General features: G+C 45.5%; 1 long non-coding RNA gene across 2 annotated transcripts in view; it reads left to right on the top strand.

Annotated features, from left to right (window-relative positions):
- Positions 1-26,972, top strand: part of LOC128339939 (uncharacterized) — an 84,118-nt gene that overhangs the window by 36,014 nt on the left and 21,132 nt on the right. For both annotated transcript variants that reach the window (XR_008313346.1, XR_008313345.1), the window contains exon 3: positions 15,151-15,320. This is a non-coding gene — a long non-coding RNA (uncharacterized LOC128339939). The remainder of the gene's footprint in view (positions 1-15,150; positions 15,321-26,972) is intronic.

Below are 26,972 nucleotides of genomic sequence, written 5' to 3'. Positions count from 1 at the left end.
CAACTGGTTTGGTTCGAAGGTTCTAAGTCAAACTGAACTGCCATTGAAAATGGAAGTGTTGGTCTGAACTAGAACCCAACCAAACCTGGTTTGATTCAAAGTGGTTTGAACTGCTTCAGTGGTTCTAGCCTCCATTTTAGGGACTGGTGGCCATTTTGTGAAGCAAGAGACAAGAAAAATGATTGGCCAAGCTTCTGATTGGCCACATGTGTCTGGCCCTTTGGTAGGTGTGGGAATGCTGCCAGTCATGGCGAACTATCACCCAATTGCCAGGGGGAAGGGACAAGGAGGGGCTCCAAAGGAGGGAGTTTCAACTAGTATTTAAAAGCAAGCCCAGTAGCGGCTGGTGGCCCATGTTCCTTCCGCTGCATCCTCCCATTTGCAGTGTGGCTGGGACTTGCTCTCCCTGCCTTTAAAGAAAGGGAGAGCATTCCTGGCTGCACTGTGAATGCGGTGTTGGTTGGTATTTGCTCCCAAATTGGGCATGCAGCCCTGTTTGTCAGCAAAGCTGCTCTCCCCTGTGTCCATCTGGCCCGGGAGGAGCGGCTTCGCTCACAAACGGGGCCGTGTGCCCCATTTGGGAGCAAATACCAGCCAGTGCCGCATTCATAGTGCGGCCAGGAATGCTCTCCCTCCCTTTAAAGACAGGGAGAACAGGTCTTACCCACACTGTGAGTGCAGCACTGACTGGTATTTGCTTTCAAATGGGGAACGCAGCCCCGTTTGCGAGTGAAGCTGCACAGCCAGGGTTCTTTGAACCCGTTCACTCAATTTATGATTTGTTTGTTTGTTTGACACATTTTTATATCTCCTAAAAAGGAGGTTCTCTGGGTGGTTTACAACAAAGTAAAAACAACCAATAAAAGGATTAATACATTTCAACAATTAAAATTTAAAATGTTAAAACTATTGAAACACAATTAAAACACAATTAAAACAATATCTAATTAAAAGCCTGGGTGAACAAATGCATCTTGACTGCCTTTTTTGAAGTTGTAAGAGATGGGGAGGCTCTTATTTCAGCAGGGAGTGTGTTCCAAAGCCTTGGGGCAGCAATGGAGAAGGCCCTTCTCTGAGTAGCCACCAGACGAGCCAGTGGCAACTGCAGATTAACCTCTCCAGATGATCTCAATGGGTGGTGTGGTACATAGCAATGAAGACGTTATCTTAAATGGTGGCTCCACCCCAGGCAAGCCCTGGCCGTGAAAAATCACTCTGCATCTCTTGACTGGAGAGACACAGAGAGAGCTACTGTTGCCTTCATTGCTGGCTGTGGAGAGTCTGTCTCTGTTGCTTTTCCAGGTCTGTCCTGCTACCATTTTTCTTCAGGGTCTTCCTGGGCTGAGATAGATTTTGAGGAAGGGCCTGCTGCTGTGAAGGAGGAGCCCCCTCAACCTCAGCCGGGCCCTTCTGGCATGAAGGGGGGGGGTGGCGGGGGCAGCCAACAGCCCCAGTAGAGCCATCATCATGAAAGCAACCTAAGACAATGTCCAGGACATCTGAGGCCACCACAAGCAATGTTTGGAGACACTTTGATGTTCCTGAAAGTGCCCCAACCAGTGCTTGTGTCCACTGGTGGGCACAGGTTAGTAGGGAGAAGTATGTAAAGCATCTGGAGATGACAGCCATGCGGGGACATATGCACCACCAACACCCAGATCTCCTTTCTGCTGCTGACAGTGCTAGTGCACCTAATGTGCTTGCAGGTAGCGCTGACAAGGGCCATGCTCCAGCTTCTGAAGCAGGGTACACTTCCAGTCAAGTGGTGGACACAGGCATCAGGTGGCAAGAAGCATCCAGGTCAGATGGACCCACATCTCCCCAACCATATCTTAGGGGAGATGATGACCACTGACAATCAACCATTTCAGGTGGTTGAGAACTCCGGCTTCTGCCGGATACTCCAGATGCTTGCCCCCAACTGCACCATCCCCTCAAGGACCACCAGTTGGATGGTGGTCTCCTCCCTGTATAGGCAATGCAGGAAGCCCGTGACGGGCATGCAGCATACAGCATGGCCTGGCACCAGTGTGCATTTCACCACTGATTTGTGGAACAGTGTGAGTGGAATAAACACTGCTTCCCTGTCCCTCACTGCTCACTGGTGGGGTCAGAGAGAGAGGGGACCTCTGGTGCTGCCTCTGAGTCAAGCCTGCCCCATAGTGCATTTTGACACAGGTGGGTTGTCTTGCATGTGGAGGCAATGGACGTCAAGCACACCAAGGAGGAGGTGGTGGCTGTCATTGACCGCCAAATTGAGGAGTGGCTAATCAGGTTGCCAACCTCAGCCAGGGGTTCATTGTAACAGACAATGCTTCCAATGTCACAGCAGCAGCAGAGCAGCTAATGAAGTGTATGAACATCTGGTGCATGTGTTGGATGCCATTGGCCTCAAGGCCAAGGCATCCAAGGAGCAGGCCCACTGCCACTAGAGTTGCCACAGCACAACCCCACCCTGCCCAAGCCACACATTTACAAATTTACACATTTACACACTTACATCTTTATATATTATCTTTATATATTTTCATATATTTACACAATACCACATGGCACAACCACCATCCCCAGCCTACTGTTTCGTGTGTGTGCCCACAGCCCCCCAAGTGCTGCTGACCTGGTGTACTGACCGTTAAGTTCAGCATCATCGGTGTTACCAGTGTGTGTGTGTGTGTGTGCAGTTGTGTCACACTAGTGGCATGCTGTGACATGTCTTGGCTTCGGAAACAGGAAGGGAGGGTTAGGGTTGAGTGGAAGTCTGTTGCCAGGCAGGTGACCAACACCATGGGCCAATCATTCACCCAGCTCAACTTCCAGCTTGGGGTGGCCTAGCAGGGGCAGATTGACCTTGAGGAAAACCAACTGCTCCACCAAGGTAGGGTACAGCCGTGAGTGGTGGGGTGTTACCACGTCACCAGCACATGAGAACACCCATTCACTCTGCACACTAGTTGGGCAGCAGGAGAGGAGGCATGCCTCAACCACCGCCAGGTCCGGCCAAAACTGCATGCGGTCCATCTTGGAGTCTTCCTCCAATGGCTCCCACAGGCACTGATCAACAGACTGCTCTGCACTCGTGCAGGGCCTGGCCAGATGAGCCTCCCACACCCCGGGGAAAAGCACCAAGGCACACTCGCTTGAACCACTGGGTGCAACAAGTGAGAGGAACTGCCTGCTGCATTGGCGCTGCATGGGATACCGTACTGCTAGTTTAGGAAGGGGGGAGAGGAAGGCCTCCCCAGACTTCTGCTAGGTGTGGACTGCACACTCTTAGAGTGTGCACCATCACCCTTCTCCTTGTCTTTGCTCCTCCTGACCTCCTCTCTAACTCCTCTACCTGGGCAAATCACCAGCACAAATGACATTACCCTTGATAGTCGGGTTACATAGACAAGAAAGGACATACTCCTCTTTGTGACCCAACTTACCAACCAGCCAATCAACAACCCCAGACCTCAGCTGGCTGGCTAGGGCATGCCATGTGGCCCTCAGACATGGTGAGGGAGGTCTTGAGTTCACCCATGAGTTTTTCAAGGAGAAGCACAGTGGGCGGGGCCTGGCTCAGAAGAGTGGCATCGGCATACAAGCTCTTCATGACAAACAAGAAGGGCTTATGTGCCAGTACCATCTCAGACATGAGCTTCCACTCTGTTTTAGGGAGGTCACACATGCCCAAGGCCTCGTTCCTCACCAGGTCGTCGAGGGCCACCTCCTGCTCGAGCAGACACTGGAGCAAGAGCAAGTTCCACTGGGTATCTACATCTCCAGAAATGAAATGATGAGGGAGCCGCATGCTCATGCTGCTGCTTATGGAACAAGCACCTGAACCTCCCATCCAGTGGAAATGGGCTGCAATCTTGTGGGACTTCACAAGCACAGCCGTGACAACAGTAGGACCTAGTGGTGAGCGGGTCTGTTCCTTGGACTATATAGCATCCAACAATCCAAATTCAAAGTGGATTCTCGGATGTGATTAATTGAAAGAACTGTCAAACCAGCCAGAAACAAAACAATTCCTTTTTAAAAAAGCCATACACCCCACTGGCTTGGGTTTTGAGGGGGGAGTTGTTGCCCAATGTGCCTTACCCCAAAACCCACTTTGGAGCATCTGTGCACCCTCCCAAGGGGGAAATGGGGCCACCTCAAATCCCCAATATTCCCTATGTCAGAAATGAAAATTGAAAAATCTTTTTAAAATCATTACATATTGCACAAGTGCCCAATTGCTTTGGGGTTTGGGTTGTAGTTGGCACCCATGGGTGCCTACCACCCAACCTGGTTTTGTGCCCCTGGGTGCTCTGAATAGGGAATAATGGGCCAGTTTGAGTCCCCATTATACCCTATGTAGAACTTTTCAGAACTGGTTCAAGTTGCGTTTGAATTAGAACCGAACCACGGGGGGTTCTAATGAATCTGAACCCAGGCCCTGGTTCAAGTTCAGTTCGAATTCAAACTGAACCACCGAAACCGGTTTTGTGCACAACCCTACCAGCCATGTCATACTGTACAACACCTGAGCCAACTTTAAAAAAATAAATAAATTGGAGATGTATCAATTTTCGAAATAGTTTGCACAGAACTTTTTGGAAACTGCTTATATGGAACTTCTGGAAATTGCTGATACACCACTTTTAGGAATTGCTCACACAGAACTTCTGGGAAATGCTGATGTGGCACTTTGTGAAACAGCTGACAATGTATCCTTAAAAATTGTTGACACAGCACTTTTTGAAATTATTGACTGGGTGCTTTTGCAAATTGCTGATGTGGCAGATCTCAAAATCACTGATGGTTATGCAAATTCTGACATGGTATTTATGGGAATTGCTGATGTGGCAGATTTAGGAATTGATGACACAGCACGTGAAAAGTACTTATAGGGCACTTCTATAAATTGCCAACACAGTACTTTTACAAGCTGGTATCATGGCATTTTTTGGAAATGGCTAACACGGCACATTTAGAAATTGCTGGCCAACTCTTTTTGGAAATGATTAAGGAAGTACATTTTGAAATCACTGACATGGCACTCTTGGAAACTGCTAACACAGCAAGCATGGGAGTAGACATCAGTGACACATTTCCTACACATGATACATGCGGCTTGCTTGATCTCAAACATGGAGGAATGACAGGGTTTTTCTAGATCTACATGGCAGGCATTTCCCAGTGCACAGCAGCACTTCTGTGGTCTCAAATATGTAAGAGATGCATCTCTAGTGTTCCATAATTGAATACTCCACATTTCCATATGTGTTTTATATGTTTTACTTTGATCAGTTATTAGCTCTTAAATTTCTTCCCTATTTCAAAATTCAACTGTATACATTACCATAAACCCATTAACTATACTGAATGTTGGCTGGTTCAGATGAAACTCCTGGTTGGTTCAGAATGTTGGCTGGTTCAGAATGTTGTCTGCTTTCAATCACATGAGAGAAGGGTGGAGAGCACACATCTGGTGTGCCATCCTGCCTTCACCTAATCATGTGGAGGACAGCTCATCTGAACCACCAATCAGCATGTGGATTAAATATGGTTATATGCCCTGCTCCCCACTTCTTCAAGCAGGAAAAAGTTCTCAGGGTGCAGATTACTCGATTTCCATTGGAGGGGGGCCTGGAGGCAGACTTATAATATCTTTGTAATATTTGGTTTATTTGAAGATATAAAGGTTGAACATTAAATGAATCTGAAATAGCAGAGCACTCCTACAAGCAGCTACAGGTTACATCATATCCTGAGAGGGAAAACCTGTACCCCAAGTTGCTTCAGCTTTCCTCCATGCCTCCCAAAACTTTGTTTGGGTCCCTCCCTTTCACACCTGGCTTGTCAGCTATCTCTTTCCACTGACTAGTCAGATACTTTGCTGGAAGGGACACAGAGGAGAAGGAAAGAGTCACCTCCCATCAGTTGATGTAACTTTCAAGACTCTGCTTATGATCTCCCTCCGGGGTGATCTTGCAAGCATTAATGGTCATAAATCTGGTGACAATTTCCTTGAATTATTGCTAGAATAGAAACCCCTCTGATCCACCCACACCTACCAGTGCAATGGTGAGTATCCCTTCATCTCTCTCCCCTGCTTCTGCTTTCTTTCTCCCTCTTGCTCTTTCCTTCTCTCCTTTCTTCCCTCTTCTCCTCCCCAACCAGTGCCAAGGGGGGTAAGGGAGGGCTGAGCTCGGGGGTGGGGGTGGGGGAACTGGGAAAGGCTTTGTAAAACACAATTTCAAAAAACATTAATTTTTTTTAAAAAAAGAAGCCACTTAAGAAGCATTAAGTTTACCTGCAGAACAATGAGCTAATAATCTGCCTAATAAAGTAGTTGGCCAGCTATCTAAGGGCTGCAAACTCACCACAATGGTAACATTATCTGCATTTTGAGGCTGCCAGATGATGATATGATGGTACTGGATGTGGATGAGACATGCACACCCCCAATCATCTCCTACACAATTGAGAGGGCCAATCAGAATGAAATTATATGGGCCTATCCCAAGTGGTCTCGGGGCCGATGCACATTGCTGGTCACACGCTTGATTTGGTCTTTCACTCTGATCAGGGTGGTGTTCCATGGGTGAGGAATCCTGTGATTTCCCCATTGTCATGGACGGACCACCATCTGGTTAAGTTCGGACTCACAATCACTTCCCACCTTCACAGGGGCGAGGGACCTATTAGGATGATCAGCCCGAAAAGGTTATTGGATCCAATAGGATTTCAAGAAGCCTTGGAGGGATTTAGTGTTGGCTCTGCTGGTGATCCTGTTGATGCCCTGGTGGAGAATTGGAACAGCAAACTCACTGGGGGAGTAGAAATGATTGCTCCTAAGCGTCCTCTATGACCTGCTTCAGAATTGGCCCCTTGGTATACAGAAGAACTACGGGGGCTGAAGTGGTGAGGTAGATGACTGGAGTGCAAGTGGAGAAAGACTCGGCTTGAATCCGACAGATTGCAACATAGAGCTCATTTGAAGACCTATGCTCAGGCCATACGTGCGGCAAAGAAGCAATTCTTTTCTGCCCGTATTGCATCCGCAAGTTCACGTCCGGCGGAATCGTTCAGGGTTGTTAGAGGGCTAGTGAGTGCCCCTCCTCCCTTGAATCAGAATCTGGAACCATCAATAACCTGCTGTGATGTGTTTAATGAATTCTTTGTGGGGAAAATCTCCCTTATTCGGGTCGACTTAGACTCCATCTCCACAATTACCTCAGTGTCTGATGTGGTGGTGTCCAGCGACTCCTCTTGTGTGATTAGGTTGGATCGGTTCCAGTTTGTGACTCCTGAGGATGTGGACAAGCTGATTGGAATGGTGTAGCCTACCACCTGTTATCTTGACCCTTGTCCGACATGGCTTATATTATTTGGCAGGGGGGTTGTTGTAGAAGGCTTGGTAGAGATTATAAATGCGTCTCTGAGGGAAGGTAGGATGCCTCCTTGTCTTGCACCCTGAGAACTTTTTCCTGCTTGAAGAAGTGGGGAGCAATTATTAATGGGATGCAATTATTAGACCGCTTCTGAAGAAGCCTACCTTGGATTCCTCGGACCTGAACAACTACAGGCCTGTCTCCAACCTTCCGTGGCTGGGCAAGGTAATTGAGAGGGTGGTAGCCTCACAGCTCCAGACAGTCTTGGATGAAACTGATTATCCTGACCCATTTCAAACTGGCTTTTGGGCTGGCTATGTGGTGGAGACTGCTTTGGTTGGCCTGATGGATGATCTCCAATTGGCAATTGACAGAGGAAGTGTGACTCTGTTGGTCCTTCTGGACCTCTCAGTGGCTTTCAGTACTATCAACCATAGTATCCTTCTGGGGCGTCTGAGGGGGTTGGGAGTTGGAGGCACTGCTTTGCAGTGGTTCCACTCCTACCTCTCAGGCAGGTTCCAGATGGTGTCCCTTGGAGACTGCTGTTCTTCAAAATCTGAACTTTTGTATGGTGTTTTCCAGGGCTCCATATTGTCTCCAATGTTGTTTAATATCTGCATGAAACTGCTGGGAGAGATCATCAGGAGATTTGGTGCTGGGTGCTACCAGTATGCTGATGACACCCAAATCTATTTCTCCATGTCAGCATCATCGGGAGAGGGCATAACCTCCCTAAATGCCTGCCTGGAGTCGGTGATGGGCTGGATGAGGGATAACAAACTGAGACTGAATCCAGCTAAGACGGAGGTGCTCATTGTGTGGGGTCGGAACTCGAGAGATTATTTTTATCTGCCTGTTCTGGATAGGGTCACACTAACCCAGAAGGAACAGGTATGCAGTCTAGGGATGCTTCTGGATCCGAGCCTCTCCCTAGTGTTCCAGGTTGAGGCGGTGGCCAGAAGTGCCTTCTATCAGCTTCGGCTGATACGTCAGCTGCGTCCGTTTCTTGAGGTGATTGACCTCAAAACAGTGGTACATCTGCTGGTAACCTCCTGACTGGATTACTGTAATGTGCTCTATGTGGGGCTGCACTTGTATGTAGTCTGGAAACTACAGCTGGTCCAGAATGCGGCAGCCAGGCTGGTCTCTGGGTCATCTCGGAGAGACCATATTACTCCTGTATTGAAGAAGCTACACTGGCTGCTGATATGTTTCTGGGCAAAATACAAGGTGCTGGTTATAACCTATAAAGCCCTAAACAGTTTGGGCCCTGGGTATGTAAGGGAACACCTTCTTCTGCATGAACCCCACCGCCCACTGAGATCTGCTGGAGAGGTCCGTCTGCAGCTGCCACTGGCTCATCTGGTGGCCACTCAGGGCCGGGCCTTCTCCGCTGCTGCCCCGAGGCTTTAGAATGCGCTCCCTAGTGAAATAAGAGCCTCCCCATCTCTGAAAGCTTTAAAAAAGTCTTTAAAAACACATCTCTTCACCCAGGCTTTTAATTAATGTTGTTTTAATGGTTTTAATGCTGTTTTAAAATGTTATTTTAAGATTTTTAAATTGTTGTAATGTGCATGTTCCTCCCCCCTCCATTTTTGTCTTAACGGATTTTTTTTTTATTCTGTTGTAAACCGCCCAGAGATGCAAGTTTTGGGCGGTATTAAAATGTTTAAATAAATAAATAAACGATCACAGGGCCAGTTTGGATGAACTGGCCAGGTGATAGATTATAAAATTAGTATTTGCCCATTAAATAAGCAGATGTAAAAACACACTTGAAAAGTAGACAACATACATCACGACCAAATACTGTCATGGTCTGCCTTCACTACACATTGTCTTGAGTGGAGAAGAGCACATACGTAGCTGGAATGAATATGTAAAGCTTAGCTGATCTACATATGAAGGATAAATGTTTGTTCTGTTCTGAAGTTTTCTTCCACATTCATGACAAATGCAAAGGTAAAGGGTCATACAAAGAATAATGAGATTATTCGTGCGGGAGTAGGGCAAGTTCGGTATTGCTGTAAACCTAAGCTTACACTCTGGCTGTACTTTTGATCTGTTTTTCATAGCCAGTTTTTTAAAACTGCTTTTCAAAACAGCCTCTACCATGATAATGTGACATTTTTAAAAAATAGGAAAGTCTGATCATGTGATTTTTAAAATTTATCTGTGTCTAGAGCAAGACAATCCTCCTCTCACAAAGTGAAAAGCATACTCTAAGGGGTCTGATTTTTTTTTAAAAAAGAACAAGTTATCTGGCAGATGTTCACATGTAGTGAGCGAGCTGTGAGACTTCCAGCCATACCGAAAATGGCTACTGCCTACTCCCACCTTCCTGACTCTGTACTTCCCATGGCTTCCTCACTTGTCCCTGGCCAACATTCAGCTGCTGTAGGTTTTAATTGGAACCATATTTGATTCCCTCACTGAACCTGGCTTGGTTAAAAATCCGTATTATGAATCTTTTTCAGCTCCTCATGCCCAGTAAAAACATTATGAGATAGCACTTGATGGTCTTTCTAAAGATAGAGTTTTCACAATGGTTTTCATAATGGAGGTAGGTAGGAAGTGGGGTCCCCCAGGGATAGGTACTGGGACCCGTGCTTTTAAACTTGTTCATGAATGATCTAGAAATTGGAGTAAGCAGCGAAGTGGCCAAATTTGCAGATGGCACTAAACTATTTATGATAGTCAAATCCACAACAGATTGTGAGGAGCTGCAAAACAATCTCTCCAAATGGGAGGAGTGGGCAACAAAAAGGCAAATGTGGTTCAATGTAAGCAAGTGTAAAGTGATGCACATTGGGGCAAAAAAAAAGCCCAGCTTGACATATATGCTGATGGGTTCTGAGCTGTCGGTGACTTACCAGGAGAGAGATTTTGGGGTTGTGGTGGCCAGCTCACTAAAAGTGTTGGCTCAATGTGTGGCAGCTGTGAAAAAGGCGAATTTTAATTTTGGTTCAAGATCTCTTGTGGGTGTGTAAGGTGGGTGGGTATTTTAACTCGGCTTCCTTTTGACATCCTGGGTGTGCAGAGTTAATGTGACTGGTGTGTCTGGAGATGGAGAGATGGGGGTGTATCCACTGATTATGGGGCAGTTATTCCAGTGGTGGTGGTGAATAGAAGAAGTAACATTGACAGGTCAGCAGGCTGTTGCAGCGGAAGGGAAATCAGAAACCTAATTGCTGTCTCCCCTTCTGGCTGTCCTGCCAGCTCTTTGACTTTGGAAAGCAATGCCAATAACCCAGAGAGCCTTGTCTTGCTCCTTTGTAATGCCAGGTCAGTCTAGAATAAACCTGAAATCATCCATGATTTGATTCTGGATGAAGGGGCTGATCTAGTATGCATTACAGAGACTTTGTTGGGGGAAGCTGGTGGCCTTGTCTGGTCCCAGCTTCTCCCTCCAGGGTACTCTGCTTAGGAGAAGGGGAGGGGAAGTGGGCGGGGAGGTGGAATGGCTGTGGTCTACAAGAACAATATCTCCCTTGCCAGGATCCCTGTCGAAGTGTCTGACCATATTGAATGTGTGTACCTAAGTTTGGGGACCAGGGATAGCATGGGACTTCTGCTGGATTACCGATCGCCTCACTGCCCAACGGAGTCCTTAACTGAGCTGATAGACTTGGTCTTGGGCTTGGCGTTGGAGTCTCCCAGGCTTGTGGTGCTGGGGGACTTCAATGTTCACTTTGGGACCAATTTGTCCAGGGCAGCTCAGGAATTCATAGCAGCCATGACAACTATGGGCCTATCCCAAGTGGTCTTGGGACTGACTCATATTGTTGGTCACATGCTTGATCTGGTCTTTCACTCTGAACAGGGTGGTGTTCTGTGGGTGGGTACTCCTGTGATTTCCCCATTGTCATGGATGGACCACTATCTGGTTAAGGTTGGACTCATGACCACACCCCACCTCCGCAGAGGCAGCGAGCCCATTAGGATGGTCTGCCTGAGAAGGTTACTGGATCCAATAGGATTCCAAGAAGCCTTGGAGGGATTTAGTGTTGGCTCTGCTGGTGACCCTATCAACACTCTGATGGAGAATTGGAATAATCAACTCACCAAGGCAGTGGACACAATCACTCCTAAGCATCCTCTCCGACCCGCTTTGAAACTGGCCCCTTGGTATACGGAAGAACTACGGGGGCTGAAGCAGCAAGGCAGATGACTAGAGTGCAAGTGGAGGATATCATGTCTGCAAGTTCACGTCCAGCGGAGTTGTTCAGGGTTGTGAAGGGGCTAATGTGCACCCCTTCCGCCTTGAATCAGTACCTAGAACCAGCAATTACTCACTGTTATGTTTTTAATGAGTTCCTTGTGGACAAAATATCTCATATTCAGGCCGACTTAGATTAAAACTCCACAATTGTTTTAGAGTCTGATGCCGAAGTGTCCAGCAGCTCCTCTTATGTTATGACTCTGGATGAGTTTCAGTTCATGACTCCTGAGGATGTGGACAAGTTGCTCGGAATGGTGTAGCCTACAACCTGAGCTCTTGATCCTTGCCCGACATGGCTTATACTATTTGGCAGGGCGGCTGTTTTAGAGGGCCTGGTAGAGATTATAAATGTTTGTCTGAGGGAGAGCAGGATGCCTCCTTGTCTTAAGGAGGCAATCATTAGACCGCTTCAGAAGCAGCCTGCCTTGGATCAATCAGAGTTAAACAATTACAGGCCTGTCTCCAACTTTCCATGGTTGGGCAAGGTGATTGAGAAGTTGGTGGCCTCCCAGCTCCAGGCAGTCTTGGAGGAAACTGATCATCTAGACCCATTTCAAACTGACTTTCAGGTGGGCTATGGGGTGGAGACTGCCTTGGTTGTCCTGATGGATGATCTCCAATTGGGTATTGACAGAGGGAGTGTGAGTCTGTTGGTCCTTTTGGATCTCGGCGGCTTTTGATACTATTGACCATAGTATCCTTCTGAAACGTCTGAGGAGATTGGGGGTGGGAGGAACTGTTTTTCAGTGGTTCCGCTCAAACCTCATGAGCAGACTCCAGATGGTGCCTCTTGGAGACTATTGTTCTTGCAAATCTGATCTTCTGTATGGTGTTCCTCAAAGCTCCGTTTTGTCTCCGATGTTGTATAACATCTAAATGAAACCGCTGGGAGAGATCATCAGGAGATTTTGTGCAGGGTGCTATAATATGCTGATGACACCCAAATCTACTTCTCAATGTCAACCTTATTGGGAGAAGGCATAACTTCCCTAAACGCCTGCCTGGAGGCAGTAATGGTCTGGATGAGGGATAACAAACTGAGATTGAATCCAGATAAGACAGAGGTACTTATTGTGTGGGATTGAAACTCAGGAGACAATTTTGATCTTCCGGTCTGGATGAGGTCATGGTCCCCTAAAAGGAACAGGTACGCAGTCTGGGGGTGCTTCTGGATCTGAACCTCTCCCTAGTGTCCCAGGTTGAGGCAGTGGCCAGAAATGCCTTCTATCAGCTTTGGCTGATATGCCAGCTGTGTCCATTTCTTGAGATGAATGACCTAAAAACAGTGGTACATATGCTGGTATCATCTAGGCTGGATTACTGTAATGAGCTCTATGTAGGGCTGCCTTTGTACGTGATCCAGAAACTACAGTTGGTTCAGAACGTGGCAGCCAGGTTGGTCTCTGGGTCATCTAGGAGAGACCATATTACTCCTATGTTGAAGGAATTGCACTGGCCACCAATACATTTCTTTGCAAAATACAAGGTGCTGGTTATTACCTATAAAGCCCTAAACAGATTAGGCCCTGGGTATTTACGAGAACATTTTCTTTGCCATGAGCCTCACCACCAGCTAAGATCATCTGGAGAGGTTCTCCTGCGGCTGCCACAAACCGATTTGGTGGCTACTTGGGTACGGGCCTTCTCTGTTGTAGGCCCTGGACTTTGGAATGCGCTCCCTATTGCAATAAGAGCCTCTCCATCTCTGGTAACTTTTTAAAAGGCACTGGAGACACATTTATTCACCCAGGCTTTTAATCAGATTTGTAGTTTTAAATTTAATATGAGTTTTTAAATGTTTTAAAATCTTTTAAATGATTTTAACTGTTAAATTGATTTAATGTTTTAAAGATTTTAATTATAAATCACCCAGAGATGCAAGTTTTGGGTGGTATAGAAATATTTTAAATAAATAAATAATAATAAATAATTCCATGCTAGGAATCATTAGGAAGCAGCTTGAAAATAAAACTGCTAATATTATAATGCCCTTATACAAATCTATGGTGCGGCCACATCTGGAGTACTACGTACAGCTTTTGTCACCGTATCCTAAGAAGGATATTGTAGATCAGGAAAAGGCGCAGAAGAGGGCAACCAAGATGACCAGGGACCTGGAGCACCTTCCTTAAGAGGCTAGGATACAGCATCAAGGGCTCTTTACCTTAGAGAAGAGGCAACTATGGGGAGACATGATTGAGGTGTATAAAATTATTCATGGAGTGGAAAGGGTGGACAAAGATAAATTTTTCTCCCTCTCTCACAACACTAGAACCAGGGGACACCCCATGAAATGGAAGGTTAGGAAATTTAGGACCAACAAGAGGAAGTACTTTTTCACACAGCATATAACTAATCTATGGAATTCTTTGCCATGGGATGTGGTGAAGGCCACCAGCTTGGATGGTTTTCAAAGGGGCTTAGACAAATTCATGGAGGACACGTCTATCAATGGCTACTAGTCTGGTGGCTGTGGGCCACCTCCAGCCTCAGAGGCAAATTGCAGGGGAGCAACAGCAGGAGAGAGGGCATGCACATATCTCTTGCCTGTGGGCTCCCCAGAGGTATCTGGTGGGCCACTGTGTGAAACAGGATGCTGGACTAGATAGGACTTGGGTGTGATCCAGCAGGGCTGTGTTCTTATAGAAAGAAGAAGAACCATGCAACTTTGAAATTTGTAAACAAAGACATGTAATACAGTATTTCAAGGAAATGTTAACTCAGTTTTGAGCTGTGTTATAAACCCAATGCTGCAGATGGGCAGATAGATAGATAGATAGATAGATAGATAGATAGATAGATAGACTGTTCTACCATCATTCTTTGACTTCAGTGGTGCAGCCAGTTAAATATGAATGTGCACTCTATACAAATAAGAAAGTTCTTCCATGTGTAGTGTAAAATTGTTTTTCCCCCCTTTGCACTGGTCCCCTGAATCAGCATAGCTGATTCATTTTAAAAGTCTTGATATGCAATTGTGGGAGACAATATTGCACTGCATTTTGCAAAGTTGCATCCAGTGACCCAGGCCTGCTCTCTGCTACTTGTACTGTACTCCTGTAAATCATACCCAATATATCAAGAGTGAGCGAATAACAAGCGGAACAATCTCCTCTGCTTCCTGTGCTTTTTGGCAGGACCACTAAATATGTGAAGTGTATGAGAATAAATGTGCATTTGTTTCCTATTTGTTGTGCATGGTCTATATCTCTTCCCTCCAAGGTGACACCATTGTTGTGAGGGAAAGTGTATTGTCTGAGAACTAAAACAACAACAACAACAGAGAGAGAGAGAGAGAGAGAGAGAGAGAGAGAGAGAGAGAGAGAGAGAGCCCAATATAATGTATCAGGAGAATCCAGCATTTTATCCAGATATCTCTTGTGACTGTGGTAGCTTGTGAAATGTGGCTATGTCAATGTCATTGGGACCTAACACAAGCAGGGCCAGTGTCAAGGGCCAAATGGGGAATGGGCATGGCTCACTCAACCGGGCCCAGCCAACCCCTGTGCTAAGGCAGGAGTGGTGTGAACTGGTCAGCTTATGCCATCTCTTTGTCACTAGGCACTTCCATTGCCCCAAAAGGGCTTTCTTCCAGACCTCTGCATCCTTGAAGAAAACCCACTGACTGACGAGAGTGGGAACGAGTTGCTGGCAAAGACCATGGCAGTGCCTTCTCTTTGTTACCAGCCTCTGGAGGGAAGACGTGGAGTACGGCGGGGTCACCTCTGAAGGTAATTTTCATTGTCTGAGCTGCTAATGTCTGGCTCTGTTTCCTAGATGCCGCTACAAAATAGCTACTGTGTTGGTGTACACTGTATGACTAAATTCTTCTCTGACTGTAGTACTATTGGTTTGCTTGTACAACTGATAATTGCTAGTAATAAAGCTATTCATTCATTCATTCATTCATTCTCTGAGAGGAGGAGCTGCTGTTGCCACCTGCTCGACCAAAAGGCTATGGGACAACTAAAACAATTTGTTTTAGCTCAGACCTAGCTTTCCCCTAGGACCCAGCACAACCTGGCACTGGTCCTGAACACAAGTCTCACATCCTGCAGCCTACCATTTTGTGAAATGATGGGTTTCAGGGGTCTAAAAAAGTCGTGTCTTCTCCTCTGCTCAAATCATGGACATCTAGGTTTAAAGTGGCTAACAGTTGCAAGGCTGTTTGTGCAAGCAACACTCTGACACTTGCCCCATATTATGTCAGCTTTTACTCAATTGTTATTGAAAAGCCAGGAGAATCCGGCAATGGCTAAATTACTCTGCTGGCATTAGTGATTGAGCCAAAATCCCTAGCGCTAACCTTACATGGATATGAGTCCATTCTCTGTACAGATTTGGACAATATTTTTGACTTCTAGCCTGATCACGTGTGATATGGATATGTACATGCCACAAGCACATGCATCCGTCCCCCTCACTCATTAATCAAGGAGGGTGATTCATCCAAACCACTTTTCTATGTGTGCTACAATACTAGTTTCAGCCAATATTGGTAGCACATGTAGAGGAGTGATTTGGTTGATCTGCACTCCACCAATTAAGGACCCTGGCATGCTAAGAGTGGCGAGGAGGACAAGTGTTCTCATGGTGCATGCAGATCCTTATTGCATATGGTTGGGTCAGTGAATAAAGCCCCGTCCAAACCAACCACTGATAATCATAACAATTGTCAATGGGTTAGTTTGTCCTACTGCTAAATTGATGGGGAAAATTATTCAAAGTAGTCCCACTGAAATTAAAAGGACAAATTAGGAATTGAGATTGTCAGCCATTGTTCCAAAACAGATGGGGGTTGCGGGTTGGAAGATTATTTCTCTTAGTACTGACTGATGTGCAAGGTCAGGTCGGGTGTCAGGGATAAGCCAACCCCGACATAGGGAAGCCTATGTCAGGTCAGAGACCCTGACTCCGTTTGGGACTTCCCAACACATTTTGGAACTCCAAATGGTGCTGGGAGCCCACTTTATTTTTCACTGATCATGGTTGGTGGAGGGGGCGGGATGCTCATCTACTGACATCTCTCTTCCAACCTGCCCACTTGCCTGCACACCCTAATCCCCTGCTAGCTGGGCAAAGAGGCACCGTTTGCCATGGTGATTCTCTTTATTTGGCAGGGGGAGAGTAACTGGCCCTATCCCCCCCCCCCAGCACAGTACCTCCAATTACTGTTGCTGGTGTCTATCTTAAGTTTCTTTTTAGATTGTGAGCCCTTTGGGGACAGGGAGCCATCTTATTTATTTATTATTTCTCTGCGTAAACCACCCTGAGCCATTTTTGGAAGGGAGGTATAGAAATTGAATTATTATTATTATTATTATTATTATTATTATTATTATTATTATTATTATTATTATTATCTTAATTTTTAAACTTGGGTGTTGTTTTTTTTTTGGCCTTTCATTTTACTCACAATTTGAAAAAGAAAGCAGAGGATTTTCCAGGATTTACATCACTTCCCCTGAGATTCTTGGATGTCACATCACTTTCTTCCACATTCTCTCTGTGAGCACAATTTCCAGGTTTCTTTTTTTAAAAAGGGTTTAAAACAATTGATGGTCAGATTCAGTTTTGATTATATACACAGAGTCTGACCATCCTTACCTACTTGCATGCAACTTTCAGGGTTCCCAGGCTTGCCATTTCCCCCTGTCAGCAAACAGATGGTTGTAGTCAGTTTTAATTAAATACAAAGAGTCCAGCCATCCTTACCTACTTGTGTGCCCATTTTCAGAGCTCCTGAGCTAGCTGGGTTTTATTTATTTTGGGGGGCAATTTTTTTCCTTTCCCCATAGACTTCTATGGGGATTCCCACTGATCAAAAAATCCACCACTGATTTCTGACCCTGACCTTCTGAAGGGTCCAAAAGGTCCAATGTGATCTACCCAATATTTGCAGTTGTGCACAGCCCTAATTATTTCTATCATATACTTCCACTTTGTAATCAGCTTGAGTTAGGCTACTGTGTTCTAGATAATACTTTAGGTTTTTTTTCTTCCTTTTAAGAATCACATTGCTTCAAATATGGAAAGTTTTGCAGCTAGACATTCCATCATATATTCATGCTTGCAAATTCACCCCATGCTTAGAAATACAGCTGAGAAATTCACCTAAGCTTTACTTAAGGGCCGTGTTGGATAGCTGGCACTCTCTCAGCTGGCCCACTTACAAGTCATTGATTATTGCTCTCTGGACAAGGAAAAGAAATCAGATTAAGCAAAAATCAAAATCCAAACAAAAATTCTGGCTTTTTCATGTTCTACATTTGTAGACACATGGCTCATTCAGCATTGTACTGTCAGCAGGTTTTACTAGCCTATATCATTTTTATAGATCGTGAATAGTATCTAGCTAAAATGTTGACCCCTATTGGGCCCCTGTAAATCTGGCTTTCTACAATCTAGCATAGTTACTCTGGTTCCTCCCACCTACCCACTGCCCAGCTGCCTTTTTCCATCATCACTTTATTTACTCCCTTGCAGTTTCCTAGTTCCTGGCAACTTGAGCTTAAATGGAGACCAGTAGTATGGAACATGGTCAAAATGTTCTGAAAATCCAAATAAATTATGTCTAATTTTTATCAGCTTTGTCTGTAACCTCCTGAAGCATCTAGTTAGCCAAGACCTTCCCTTTCTAAATCATTCTCGTTATCTCTTGTTAGTTTAGCACTATGTATTTACTTGTATAACATGTCCTTTTTACTGTAGTTCATACTAAATACCAAAGCGATGGAACCACAGTTCCTCGAGAATGGCCTTTTCAACTCTGAGCATAACGGCACTGAATGACTCATGGATTTCAGTCTTGTATCTTAGCAGAACAGCACAATTTTTCCATAGATACTACAGCTGCCTTCATACACCAAAGCTGTGATCTCTTTCAAAATTCTGCCTAAGAAGAGCACATTTTCCCCCCAAACTAATTACAGCTGTCTCCGCAAACCTGATCAATTGCCTCTACAGAATTATAACTCAATGTTCTTAGGTCTCTTAATGGAAACTAAAGTTATTATTCGTATATTTTCACATTTGTATCCTGCCCTTCCTCAAAGGAGTGCAAGATAGCATATAAGGACTTACTTCTCAAAATCCTCACAACAACCCTATGAGATCGATAGTGACTTCCCCTTCACCACCAACAGAGCTTCACAGCTGGCCAGAAATTTGTCCCAAAGTCTATCTGATATAAGTCGTTTTCAAAGGACAGCGTCACATGATGCACCAAAGTAAGGAAGGTGGGAACCTCTTGGTTCTTGGTGAGTGGACTTGAACCCACCCAAGTCCAGTTCCTAAGTCATCTGCCTGTCATTGTACTGACTTTCTTCACCCAACTTCAGGTCCTGATTCTAAATGGGTGGAGAATGTTGTGTGAAAGTTGGTAGAATGTCAGGCAGATGGCTTAGGAACCAGACTTGGGTAGGTTCGCATGACAGGTCCATTAGAGTATGTGCTCACCAGACCTTCCTTAACCTTTGGTGGATCATATGAAGCTGCCCATTGTATCACAATAGTTATTTACACCAATGATACACAGATTTCAGTACATTTAGATCCTCTTATGAATTGCCTCAAGACACATCTGTATTCCAGGCCTTCCCTAATTTGCTGAGATTTTAATCTTATGTCTTTCCTCTTCCATTGTCTTTTCCTACCTACTTTTCTTTATGTGTCTGGGTTTTAAAAATTTTTTTAGATAATAAGCTTGTGGACAGAGCTTTGTCATGGTTAATCTTATGTCTTGTACAGCACCTTGTTTCTTAGGGGTGGAATTGTCATCATTATTATATATATTAAATTAAATTTGCATGCAGAGTTGGCTTTTTTCTACCTACTGTTTCTGCAATGCTGCCATCACAAGCTGGTTTTGGATTGTCCTCCAAGTTTTTAGCATCTCATAATAGCATCGGTAAAACCTCCTGGGCTGGAGATGGCAAATGAAGCTCAATGAATGCATTAGATCCACACCCCTTTTATGCATGACAACAAGGGTTTCCAGTGTATTTGTGACTCTGAAACTTGGAGTCGCTTCACACTTTTTGTGTTTCACTGGTGCTTGAGGGGTTAACACATGGAAGGTGACAGGGGTGTAGCAAGGTTGGAGTGGGCCCAGAGACAAGATTTTAAAATGGCCCCCACCCTTACTGAAGCTCAGCTCATGAAGAAAAGAAATCTTAAATGAGACTGAATAGTGGTAACAAAACGCATAGATAGAGATAGAGATAGAGATAGAGATAGAGATAGAGATAGAGATAGAGATAGAGATAGAGATCTCACACCTATGTGCCATGACAGAACATCATCCTAAATTATTTTTTTTAAGGTTTTGTAAATTGTGGACGATGCAAGTCATTTAATGGTACATGCTGTTCTGGTAGCTCCAGGTCTTAACACTCACATCAATTTTGGAGGATGAATACAACTGAAGGAAGCTCGGGTGGGTGCGCGGCTGGGGGAGTCAATCATGTGACTTGCCTCGGGGGGGGCCAAGGCAGTGGGCCCCCAGACAACTGTCTCCCCTTGCCTTATTATAGTTATGCCCCTGGAGGGTGATCCTAGTTCCCCATGCATGATCAGGAAGTGTTTCCACTCATAAAAGGAGAGGGCAATTTTTTCTTCAAATAGCAGCCTGTTGTGCCTTATAGATGCAACTCCAGCAGTCCACTGATCTTGGGAGTGGGCTTTTTAAGGTATGGAGTACTGCCTCTTGAAGGGAGCTGAAGGGGAACTCTGCATGAGCAGAGCAGCTGCTTGTGCTGGTGTGAATCCTGGGAGATTCATATCCATAAACAAGCAGTGGGTATGCAATCATGGCTTTCCTGCATGTGTACGTGTCTTTTCTTCACACTTTATGGTTTCTACCTCAGTGAACAATGTGAACAAACCCAGCTGCTGCATAAGGTGTGCATGCTTCCAATATGAATTATTTATTTATTTATTCATTCATTCATTCATTCATTCATTCAATTTTTATACTGCCCTTCCAAAAAGGCTCAGGGCAGTTTAAAATTAAAACAGAAACCATTAAAACCAACAACAATTAAAACAGAGATATAAATATAAACACCAATTAACAATTAAAACATCTTAAAAAACAATTAAACAATAAGAACAATTAAAACCCTGAAAACCAGGTTAGAGCATTAAAACAATTAAAACTAATTAAAAACCCTGGAAGGCCAGGCCAAACAGGGCTCTCCTGAAGGTCAATAAAGAATTAAGATTGTGGATTTCTGCTGGAAGTGAATTCCACAGCCCAGGGGCAGCTACAGAGAAGGCCCGCCTCTGAGTCACCACCAAACGAACCGGTGGTAACTGGAGACGGAACTCCTCAGATGACCTTAACAAGTGGTGGGGATCATGTAGAAGAAGGCACTCTCTAAGATAACTCAGACCCAAGCCATTCAGGGCTTTAAAGGTAATAACCAGCACTTTGTATTTTGCCCAGAAACATATCGGCAGCCAGTGTAACTGTTTCAAAACAGGCATAATATGGTCTCTCCGGGTTGCCCCAGAGACCAATCTGGCTGCTGCATTCTGGACTAACTGAAGTTTCCGGACTACATACAAAGGCAGCCCCATGTAGAGCGCATTGCAATAGTCAAGGCAGGAGGTTACCAGTGTATGCACCACTGTTTTGAGGTCATCCTTTTCAAGGAATGGGCGCAACTGTTGAATCAGCCAAAGCTGATAGAAAGCACTCCTGGCCGTGGCCTCCACCTGAGATACCAGGGTGAGGCCTGGGTCCAGAAGTAATCCAAAGCTGCACACCTGCTCCTTCTGGGGGAGTGTAACCCCATCCAGCACAGGGAGATCTAACACACACCTCAGATTCTGAGCCCCCATAATGAGCACCTCCATCTTGCTTGGATTCAGCTTCAATTTGTTATCCCTCATCCAGCCCATTACTGCCTGTAGGCAGGCATTTAGAGAATGAGTGCCATTTCCTGAAGACGAAAAGGAGAAGTAGATTTGGGTGTTATCAGCATACTGATAACATCCAGCACCAAACCTCCTGATGACCTCACCCAGCGGTTTCATGTAGATTTTAAAAAGCATTGGTGGCAGAATGGAGCCTTGAGGGACTCCATATGACAGCTCCCATTTTGAGGAGCAACTGTCACCAAGCTCCACCATCTGGAATTTACCCGAGAGATAGGAGCGGAACCACTGCAAGGCTGTGCCCCCTATCCCCAACTCCCCCAGGTGATCCAGAAGGATACCATGGTTGATGATATCAAATGCAGATGAGAGATCCAGAAGAACCAGCAGAGTCACACTCCCTCTGTCATTGCCCAGTAAAGGCTATCCATCAGGCCGACCAAGGCTGTCTTAACCCCATAGCCTGCTCTAAAGCCAGTTTGAAATGGGTCTAGATAATCAGTTTCCTCCAAGACTGCCTAGAGCTGGTCTGCCACCACCCTCTCAATCACTTTGCCCAACCAAGGGAGACTGGAGATTGAATGTTGGCAGTCTTTAGAATACAACATAAAATACAAGTCGTCAATTGCCCCTAGACCCCAAAGAAGACAGGACGCACATGTATGGGTTGAACTACGGTCACACTTTGTTAACTGAACAATTTAAGGGAAATGCAACAAGATAAACTAGACCGCAGGCAACTCCAACCCCTAACAGGGGCCTTCAGCCTCCTATCAAGGGCTGTCAGGCCCCACACTCTGTTGGGCGAAGAAACCGGGCCAGGAAATGACCCAAAATGTGCATACGTAAAGAAGGTGAAATGGGAAACCGAGCATCTGCCTGAGTGGGAGGATGCCTCTTCCACCCCTCTAAGATGTCCCTAATCTGGAAGTCCCCTGTAGTATCCGCAAGGCACTTTCTCTGAGATGCAAATGCAAGAACAGAGTTCCGTCCTGGATTAGTGAACCAATAGCCACTGTGAATGACACAAAACTGCATGAGCTGCTCCACTGAAATAGGCCCTTCTGCAACTAACCCAGTAGCAGCCCTGAACTGACTAAACTCACAGTCTGCCACCTCATAGCAAGATATTGTGCTGGGTGCTAGTGGCAACTCTAACACCCAGTCAACTTCATGCCTCCAAGCATCCAAATGTGTTTGGGTGAAACCTTGGGCAGCAGAGAGAAGTCCAGTGCCAGTTGCTGAAAACGCTCCATCTGCATCCATGATAAGGCATCAGCTATGATATTATCCAAGCCTGGCACACAAGGCGGGCTACAAAATGCATATTAAAGTACAGGCATTGTAAAGTGAACTGTTGGACCAGGTGCATGATGTGTACACTATGGCACGTACGGGAATTAATGATCTGAACCGTGGCTGCATTGTCACACCAGAAGTGAACAGTTTTGTTGGTAAACTCAGCTGTCCAGATGTGTACTGTGACCACGATAGGGAAAAACCTCAAGAAAGGTCAAGTCATGCATCACACCTAAAGCCCTCCAAACATCAGGCCAACATGCAGTGCACCAACAGCCTCTGAAAAACAGCCCAAAGCCCATAGCCCCAGATGCGTCAGAGTGCACCTGCATTTTTGCCTCCAGCAACAATTCTGCTCTCCTAAAGGAAACACCATCTAAACCTTGCAAGAAAGCACGCCAAATCCACAAGTCTTCTCTAATATTCTTCATGACCCAGATGCGCTGGTGAGGCAATCAAACACCCTTTATTGCATCACATAAAAATGCTGCAAAAAATCCCTCCCTGGTGCAACCACCCATCAGAATCATACATAAATGCATATGTCAGAATCATGCATAAAGACTGTTCTGAAGCAATTCAGCTTCAAAATTTCAGTGTAAACAAATTGATTAAAATTTGATCTCAGTAAAAGATTGTATTATTTCTGTCTACACCATCATAATCTCTATTTTGTTAGGCGTAAGGCTTGTGTTGCACTATCCGGCCAAAATTTTACTTTCTCAGTGTGAAAAGTAGACCATAGTGTATTACTGTTGTTGATGTTGTGCCTGACACAAGGTCAGATCATTTAACAAGATCTGAACCTTTATCATCTGAGAGAGCATTATGCATTGCCTTGTTAGGATAACCACCCAGAGAATAAAGTTTGGGGCAGTGTACAAATCTGATAAATAAAAATAAATAAAATAAAATAAAGAATAAAAATTAAGGTGACCGATCAGGGACTAAAAGTCACGCAGGGTAGCCTTTCAAGAAACTAAAAAGCCCTGCAAGTGAGAGATGAGGTCCTGCACCTTTGCAGCCAGCAATCAATCTAGTCCTGAATCCAGTTTGATATCAAGGAAGGACAACACTTTAGATGGTCCTTCCATCTGTTCATGCTTCAGAGGCACACCCAGCTCACCAGCAATCGCGCCAAAAGCCGCCATCAAGCAGCCAGAAAGCAGTGACGCAACAAGTCCTGGGAAAAGAAGGTCATCCAAAAAATGAGTCACACAAGTGGAACCTGAGTGCTCTCTCTCTCTCTCTCTCTCTCTCTCTCTCTCTCTCTCTCTCTCTCTCTCTCTCTCTCTCACACACACACACACACACACACACACACACACACACCCACCCCATTCTAAAAATGTGCTAAAATGCTCAAAGGCCGAACAGGAGATAGATCATCCCATGGGACAGCCCAGTCCATGTAAAACCAACCCTCAAATTGGAAACCCATCAACTCAAAGTCTGCTGGATGGACTGGGAGCAGGCAAAACACTGACTTAATATCATACTTGCGAATAAGAGCTCCAGCCCCAAGACCATCCCAACAGCAGCATCAAACGAAGTGTATTTAACAGAGCAAATCTCCTGCAGGATGGTGTCATTCTGAATCACACCGAGGAGAAGAGAGATGATAAATTAATCTGAACTCCCCAGGTGCCTTCTTGGGCACCACTCCGAGCAGAGAGACCTGCAATGTAGTTGTGGTGGGGAGGGTTCCTCAAGCAGACCTATAACCTATAGCCCTGCCTTCCAAGACCTCCTTCCCTATCTTTGCCTATACTATGTGTTCCAGACCCCAAACAGATTTAAGATTACCAGCAACAAAGGAAGAATGAACACCCTCAAACAGAATCCTAATAAATAAATAAATAAGGAAGGAAGGAAGGAAGGAAGGAAGGAAGGAAGGAAGGAAGGAAGGAAGGAAGGAAGGAAGGAAGTTGTCCACTAAATAACATGCATCTGCCCTAATACATTAGAAAGCTGTCCACTAAATAACATGCAACCCCTGTTGGCAGGGGTAGCCTGCCAACAGGGAAAGTAACACTCCCAATTTAACTTGACTAGGGCCCTTTTCCCACTGATCCAGCTGTCTGATTACTTCAGGCTTCATAGAGGGTTGCTCCTCCTCCTCTGCCTCCCCACCTCTGTTGCAAGAACTGGAAGGATTAGGTCCTCCGCAGACTGTGCAAGCTTGAAAAAAGTGACATTGCCTCCTGGAGCAAGCCCCAGATGAACCATATTCCCAACAGAGCAAACAGGGTTGAATCCTCTGGCCGGAGCCAGCCCCACAGGGTGACTGTGCCAGTGACTTTGTGAGCAAGAGACCACTGTCCGAATACTCCCCCTGCACAGGTCTAGACAGATATATGCAGCCATATCTGTGGGTGGTGTTGAGCCCATGGGAGGGTGGGGTTTAAGGCAAAATGCATATGGAAAGATTCATCATAATGGGCCAATGCGGGGCCGCTAAATTCTGAGAATGCATGAAAGATGATGTCCAGGTACTTAACCATGGATGCCGCCTGGCAATGTTGCTTCTGAAGTACCATGCCCATATAAATCATATAACCCACCAACCAGTTAGACCAATTGCAATCAACAGGTTTCTTCTTAATAGTCTCATCCTCCTTACACACAGTCTTATCAGTATCCTTGTACTCGTGCTCCTGGAAAAAAAAGCCAATGTATTTGTTACATCGAATCCGCTCCTTGGTGGCCGTGAGTAAATGATCGCCCTCTCCATAAGGGGAGGTATCCTGGGCACTGACTGCACAGTATCCTGATTGAAATGCTCAGAACCAGTGGGTGATAGCGCTTCCACCACTCCCTGTCAGGAACTACCCTAATCAGCATCCTGCCACCTGACCTCCCATGGAATAAGCTGTTTCTTCTTTTCAGGCCCAGGTGCCAAAGCCACCCCAGCAGGTGTTGCTGTGGAAGTGGGTTTAATAGCCAGTGGCACTGCAACAGACCAATACCCAGGAGTGTAACCTCTGTAACCCCAACCCCCCACACACACACCTTGAATGACCCCACCAAAGTACACAATTGCCCCATGGTCCATACTTACCAGCAGGCCCCATGTCCTCATTCGGTGCATTCAGCTGTGGAATCTCAACAGGGTCATTCTGTGGACGAATTGGATTCTCGTTCCCTTCAGGATCCTCCAAAGTAGCCAAGTGTAATGCCATCTCTTTAATTAAATGAGATCTGGATTTTTTCTGGCTCCATAACCGTATTGCTCATCCCCAGTAGGAGGTGCTGCCTTTTGTTCCTCCAATTCTTTAATCCATGACAGCATGGTGGCTAAGGCCAAATCCCCACGAGGAATCTTTCCTAGCCCTACCTGGAAATGCTGGGGTTTGAACCTAGGATCTTCTGCATGCAAACTAGATGTTCTACCACTGAGCATATATGGCATATATAGGTCTCCCATCCAGACACTGACCACATGAAGACCTGCTTAGCTTTAGCAAGATGGTTGCATTGTATGTCCCTTAGACCATGCTTTGGGCTCCTTTGCCCAATGCTCAGGATATTCCCTGAGCTGAACCCATGAAAATAATGGGTAAGTTATTTCAATAGGAGGAAAAAGAGAAAGTGGATAGAGGTGTGCACAAAACTGGCTTAGTCTGTTTGGTTTGAATTCAAACCATGGTGGTTAAGTTGGGTTTTGGTTTTGCTCAAAACTCGCCCCCACTTGCCCTGGTTCAGTTCAAATTTGAACCCAACTCAAACCCGTTCTAAGAGGTTATAATGGGGATTCAAACTGGCCCATTATTCCCTATGCATAGCACCTAGGGGCACCAAACTGGGGTGGGTGGTAGGCACCAAGGGGTGCCTACCACCCACTGAACATCAAAGTAATTGGACACTCCTGCAATTTTTAAAGTTATTTTTAAGGTGTTTACATTTTTTGCATTTTCCCCATAGGGAAAAATGGGGACTCAAACTGGACCATCAATACCTATGCAGAGCACCCAAGAGAACAAAACCAGGGTGCCAACTACTACCCTTATCCCAAACAATCAGACACTGCTGCGATTTTTAATGTTTTTGGGGGGGGGGAGATTTTTCAATTTTTTGCATTTTCCCCATAGGGTATAATGGGGACTCAAACTGGCCCATTATTCCCTGTGATTAGCACCTAGGGACACAAATCCAGGGTGGGTGGTAGGCACCCAGGGGTGCCTACCACCCACCAAACTCCT

Source organism: Hemicordylus capensis, chromosome 1 (assembly GCF_027244095.1).
Source record: "Hemicordylus capensis ecotype Gifberg chromosome 1, rHemCap1.1.pri, whole genome shotgun sequence".
NCBI lineage: Eukaryota > Metazoa > Chordata > Lepidosauria > Squamata > Cordylidae > Hemicordylus > Hemicordylus capensis.
The sequence above is the reverse complement of the archived record's forward strand: the minus strand, read 5'-3'. Positions and strand labels throughout refer to the sequence as shown.